Source organism: Notamacropus eugenii, chromosome 4 (assembly GCF_028372415.1).
Source record: "Notamacropus eugenii isolate mMacEug1 chromosome 4, mMacEug1.pri_v2, whole genome shotgun sequence".
Classification (NCBI taxonomy): Eukaryota; Metazoa; Chordata; class Mammalia; order Diprotodontia; family Macropodidae; genus Notamacropus; species Notamacropus eugenii.
The window spans coordinates 217,703,998-217,710,284 of NC_092875.1; the positions used below are offsets into that span (position 1 = coordinate 217,703,998).

A 6,287-nucleotide genomic window follows, 5' to 3' on the forward strand; every position below is an offset into this window, starting at 1 on the left:
CTCTGCAACGTCAAGAAAAAGAGCAGAAAGTCCTTGGTACTTACCAGCTATGCTAATATAGTGCTTTCTTTCAATGACTTATTTTTATAAAATTACCTTTAAAATATTACTTCCTATTACCCTCAGAAACTCATTCTCATGTTTTTCCTATTTTGATCATTTGAGGTACTTTTTTAAATTAAAATTTCAACTTTATTTGGTCAATGTGTTCAGTTCCAACATTATGGTGGAAATGTTTAAAGTGTTATCAAGTCTGATTGAGATCAAATATCCTTGGCCCATATCCATACAAATGCCCTCCCCAATTCCCAATTATTTTAAATGTCCTGGTTTACTGCATCAAGTAGGCCTTGGAATCCACCTTGTACACTTGGAGAAGAATCTAATATTCACAGAGCAGTGCACCGGAAAGTTGTGGAACAAAACTCTGCATCATAACAGGGAAGAAGGTGGTACTACTTCTGGATCTAGTCTAAGGAAGGGAGCCAGAAACTATTGTCCCCTTAACCAATGATTGTTGTCACAAAAAAAAAAAACAAAAGCAAAAACAAACAAACAAAAAAAGATGGCATAGTCCTATTCAACTCCAGAGTATTAAAAAAGTGTCTTTAAAGCAAAGTACAAGGACATACAGCCATGGTAACACTAGTGTGAAGGGGAGAGTCCTTGTATTGAGCTTAGTGGCTGCCCACTAAGACTGAGAAATGGTTGATTCCAGAGAGGACTAGATAAAAGGTGAGCGACACTGCTGTTTGACACCTTGAGATGTTAAACTATCAAATGTGTTTAAAACCCTACAGGCAAGAGTTTTCTTAAAGAGGTGACATGAACTTTCATAGGAGATATTATGAGTATGGCATAGACTAAAATGGTTTAGTAATGACAACAGCACTCATATGCTTTTAAGTTTACAACCTGCTTCAAACCAAAAAAAGTGACAAAAAAATACAAAAAAAATACATCACATCCTCCACCCCTTCCCCTGAAAGGATAGAAAGCTCACCAAATGATCTGGGCTATTAAAGATAACTCACTTTTCAAAAACTGAAAAGCAAAAAGGAAAGGACATTTGAATTTACATACATCTTAGAAAGAATATTACTTTTTAAAAAATCCCTGGATTTTCAATCAACAGTCTCCTTCAGTTGTGAATCTTACAAGTTTCCAGATGCATTTGCTGCTTGGTTGGAGCAGCCTATAATGTAGTGTCTTGTTTTGGGGGTATGTCAACTTAGTTCTCTTTACAGTTCATCTTTGGGGGCTACTTGATCATCATCTTCTTCCATATCTGGCTCTTCAGCTTCTTCCAAGTCTTCTAGATCATCATCATCCCCTGCCCCATCTAGTACACCACTGCACAGGACCTTTTTGAAACCTTCTGAAGTTCTCTCTCCATTTCAATCAATCTTTGTTCTGTCAGCATTTGCAGGGAAGAACTTAAATGTGGGGAAACTGTGGACCTTAACTGCCTCTACTTCATTAGCTGTTGAGTCCATCTTGGCGATGACTATACTTTCATAGTCCTTATAAGTTTCTCCAATTTGACCCAAATGGGTGCCAATTGTTTGCAGTGACCACACCAGGGAGCATAGAATTCCACAAAGACATTCTTTTTTTTTTTTCATCAAAAGCAACTTCTTCAAAGTTCTTCCCAACCAGAACTTTAACAGGCTGCTTGTCCCAGTCATCAGGTAGATCCTGGCTCATTAAATGGGGCTTGACTTTGCCCTCCAAAAATCTGTTACAGAATTCTTTTATTTTTTCTGCCATTCATCTAACTCAGGCTTGTATTTGGTCACCTCTTCTTCCAAGGTGATGTGGCGGACAGCTGGGCACTCCTCTTTCTTTAAGCCAAAGAAGTCGAGGATCCTCTGATTGTCAGTGTGGTGGCTATCAAAGAAGATAAATAGAATCTTTCCCTTGAAGCTTTTGGCTGCTTTTTTGAAGTTATTCAGTTTGTCATCATAGTCAGAAACACTCTTTGGCAGTAACAGTAGGATATGAGTCTTGATTTCACCTCCAAAAATTTTGGGGGTCATCTGCTCAGTGAACTCAATGACCAAGGGCAGCCAGTGATAATTAACAAAACTCAGTAGATTCTCCTTGATAATCTCTCCTTCAAAGTTGTTTCGAACTTCACCAGACTTCTTAAAGAGGACAATGCCATCTTTATCAAACTGTTATTTGGAGTACAAATCCCTGTGGGAAGAGATTCCAAATGGAATATCATCGATGGACTCTGCAGCCAAATTGAACTGTTTGACAATTTCTGACTCCAGATCCTTGAATAAGCCAATAACAGCAACTTCATCGGAATCCACCAAGGACTCAGCAGCAGCAGTATCTGGCAGGACAGTGACCACTGGACTAGTGTGTTTCTTCAACCAGTTTATAATATTTTCAGCTTCTCTGCCAGCTGTATACTCTTTAGGGGAAGCTGTATCTCCATTCTTAAAGAATTTGATATTGGGGTACCCCCGAACCCCATACTGCTGTGCTAGATCAGATTCTTCAGTGGCATTTCCTTTGGCTAGTCTGATTTTAGAATCTTCAGCCTTCAATTTTCCAGCTGCCTTAGCATACTCAGGTGCCCACACCAAGGAACATAGAACTCCACCAGAAGATACTAGTAGGTCGCCAGTACCTCCTCGAAGTTGCTCTTCTTCAGGACCAGGACGTCCTCCTCCTCCTCGGGGGTGTCAGCACAGACCCCAGCCTTGATGACCAGGGGTAGGCAGAGCAAGGCACCACTCAGCATGTCTCTCTTCTGCCCAACGGGCAGCGGTAGGCCCTAGGCACGTGGAAGGGGCAGGCACGAAGGAGGACTGTGGGGCTAGAGGTGCTATGGTTACCTCCCTAGGATTGAGAAAAGGACTGAAGCCCATTTGAGGTATTTTAAAGATTACATTATACCTCCTTTTCTCTGTAAATGTTAATGTGATTTCTTCCCAGGAAGAATATAACTTATATTTCTCTAAGGATTATTAAGCACTATATTACATTATTGAGAGGAGGTGCATAATCTCTTGAAGTAAAACTTTCAAAATTTTGTACTTCATTTGGTAGGAGTAATATGGAGGTAGGAGATTGTATTTTCTTAAGGAAAGAGATAAAACTAAATCAAATCTCAGAGCTCTATTCCAACCACATAAATGCATCCATAATTTTACATTTCCACAGAATTGTCATACCCTAAAACACCTGTAGAAAAATCATTACTGAGATTTAAAGTTTTCTTACCTTTTGGATTATGACCTTAAATCTTGCTGCTAATTATGGGAGTCTTGAGGTTACACAGAAACACACACACACACACACACACACACACACACACACACACACACACTACGAGATAGTTCTATTTAAAATACATAAGGCTTATGTAGCTTCTCCACTCAATTCCATGAAAGGTTTCTTCTTCTTCAGAAATTGTCCAAAAGATATAGGGTTAAACAGTGGATATTTTCTGTTTTTCTAACATAGAGTTTATGCAATTTCATTTTGGGTGTACAGCTTAATGACATTTTAATTTGTTTTCTTCATCTGTGAAATAGGAATAATGCTACTTGTATCACTGACCTTAATGGTTGTTTGAGGAAAGAGATATGAAATATGATTTATTATCACTATTATGATCAAAAGTGCCATACAAACCTATGGCCCCAAAGAAGCAACTGACTTTTTTGCTTCCCTGATACTAGACAGTACTTAATTTTAAATGGATGCTCTGAAACCCAGAGAACTAAGTCTTTGCACATCTCTTGGAGGTCATGAAGGCCTCTGCACTCTGGCTATTAAATTGTGCAACTAAATTTCTCTGGTTCCATAGGTGAACATTAAGAATGTTGTTTTGTCAGCAGGAAACATCCATGATCTAATTGACTTGCTTGCAGACACTCCATGGAGTCTAAAGTTGGAGAGAAAGGTCTGAAATCAAACAACAGATGGCAACTGGCTAAAGTAATTAAGTGTTGAAAATTTAATCCCTCTTTACACAATCTGCACAGAATGTTTAATCAGACATTTGACCGGTGAAATAAGGCATACAGTAAAATGTTTTCTCCCCATAATAATCTATTGTGTTTCACAAATAGAATAATTCTATATTAAATAAAATATTTATTATATTCCAAGGACAACTGAAATGAGAAATGAAACCTGGATTTCATCAGAGTATGAGCAATTTGAATTTAAACTGTTTACATTATACAAAACGTCCCTGCAGGAAATTATCAAGACTAAAAGCAATTGTTCTGTTATCATTTGTCTTCAGCACGTGGTGCTGTAGTTCAAATATAATAAAATACTACTTTAGTTAAATTCATTTGGTCAACAGAACACTAAAATTTTGGGATAGGGGAAGGAAGATTTAGAAGAAATAGTTTCTTTGTTACTAAAGGTGAGAGTCTATATGAAATTACTAATGTTATTTTATTTTTATACATTTCTTTTACTGACCAAACTTCATTGAAATTAACATAGAATATGATAATGAGTGGAAAAAGAAAAAGTTTTTTTGGAGGGAGAATTACCCTGATTCTATCTTAAATAATGTGCTATATTACTAGCTTTAAAAAGTAAATGGGATATCTCAAACACCATAATACTGCAGGAAAAATGGACTCATCCAGAAATATCTGGCAATTAACAAAACTGAATATTTAGAAGCATCACATGCCTTATGGATCAACTAAAAATCCACGTGATTCTATCAATCAAAGTTCCCTTACCTGACCAACATATCCATAGTGTGTGGCTTCCTTTTATTAAAATATAAACTTAATATTTATAGCATATTCAAGCAGAAAGATGTAGATTAATCATTTTTCTCCATACCACTTCAACTTTCCAACTCTCCCCGCCCAAAGAAGTCACTTGCCAAATGTAGTGTAATTGAAGCTAACAAAGGAAATAAGAGGTTCTGGCACAGCAAAATTCTCTTGCATTCAGAACATAGAAATTGAATCTTTAAAGCACTCAGTCAACATCCCTTCCATCACAGTCTCCATGTGTCTATGGAAGGAGCATAAACTAACTGGCTATTTTGTTTGGGGATTGGTAAAATGATTGCCTTGATGCTTTAGAGCCTCTTATGGTAATTCATACTCTCCCTTTGTCCCACAAAGAGGCAAATGTTGATGCTACCCAGCCATATGAAGCTAAAGCAAAGGAGTTAAGGAACAGATTGAGAATATTCTTAGGTTTGATTGGACACTGACCTGACTCTAAGGCTGCAGAGACCGTTTGTAAAACATCTCTGTGATCTCCATGTACCCTGAAAAAAGGAAGCAGATGATAGTTCAAACCAGTTGAGAAGGAAAATAGGATCATGAAGGGAGGAATTAGAATTATGTATCAGAACAGGTAGATAGTAAAAGGTCCTAAAATACACCTGACAACCAAGTATTATTCAGGGAACAAAAGTAGACCAGTAAGTCCTATTTCCCCCAATGCAAAAGCTGAGGCAGCCTTGCAGCCTCAAGTCTACCTTCTAGTACAACTAAAGAGAATGTGATGGAAGGAATAAATAAAGCGCTAAAGGAATATCAAATATTTCAAAATAAAAAGCTTAGAGTAGCAAGAGATAAATTGATACAGTATTCATTTAAATTAGATAAAAAACCATAAATGCAAGATCATAGATAATAAAAATTCCTCTAACATATTATAGAGTTACAGCTAAAATGGATAAAGATTATATTTCAGATTAACTTCCAATATTCCACTCCAAAAAACTTTAAAATAATATTATCTGTCCAGAGTTGGTAAGGATATTTAACATCTGATTAGACAGACTTCGTGAGAACTCTGGGCTAGCACTGGGTTCAGGATAAGACCCATGTAGATAACTCCATTACCAATTAACCAGGCCTCAGTTGCTGTTTCAGGATAGAGAGGTATGCTTACAGTCAGTGACCTAGATAGGGCTCCTAGTTCCAGAGTTGTTGAGTTTTATTCACCAAAGAGCAAGAGCCCTACTTTAAGGACTAGAGTGTGGAGCAGGATAGTAGTGAACACAACTTTCTCTGGATTATTCAAATATGAAAACACTACAACTGTTTAGATCTAGCTTAGAAAATAATAGAAGGAATTAGTAACTTTGAAAATAGTAGAGAGAAAAAGACTGAAGCTTGGGACATGGCACCTTTCTCATCCACAAGCACTATCCATCTTAAACATAAAGTCAAGAGGTAAGAAATAGAGTAAAAATGAATAAACAATAAAAAAGAACATGGCAATAAAAAGCTACCAAGGGGACAACAAAGCTAAAAATCCAAATGCAGACT

At 37.1% G+C, this 6,287-nt stretch overlaps 1 pseudogene; it reads right to left on the reverse strand.

Annotated features, from left to right (window-relative positions):
* Positions 1 to 1,097: 1,097 nt before the first annotated feature.
* On the reverse strand, positions 1,098 to 2,758 carry LOC140498344 (protein disulfide-isomerase pseudogene; annotated as a pseudogene).
* Between the last annotated feature and the right edge of the window lie 3,529 nt (positions 2,759 to 6,287).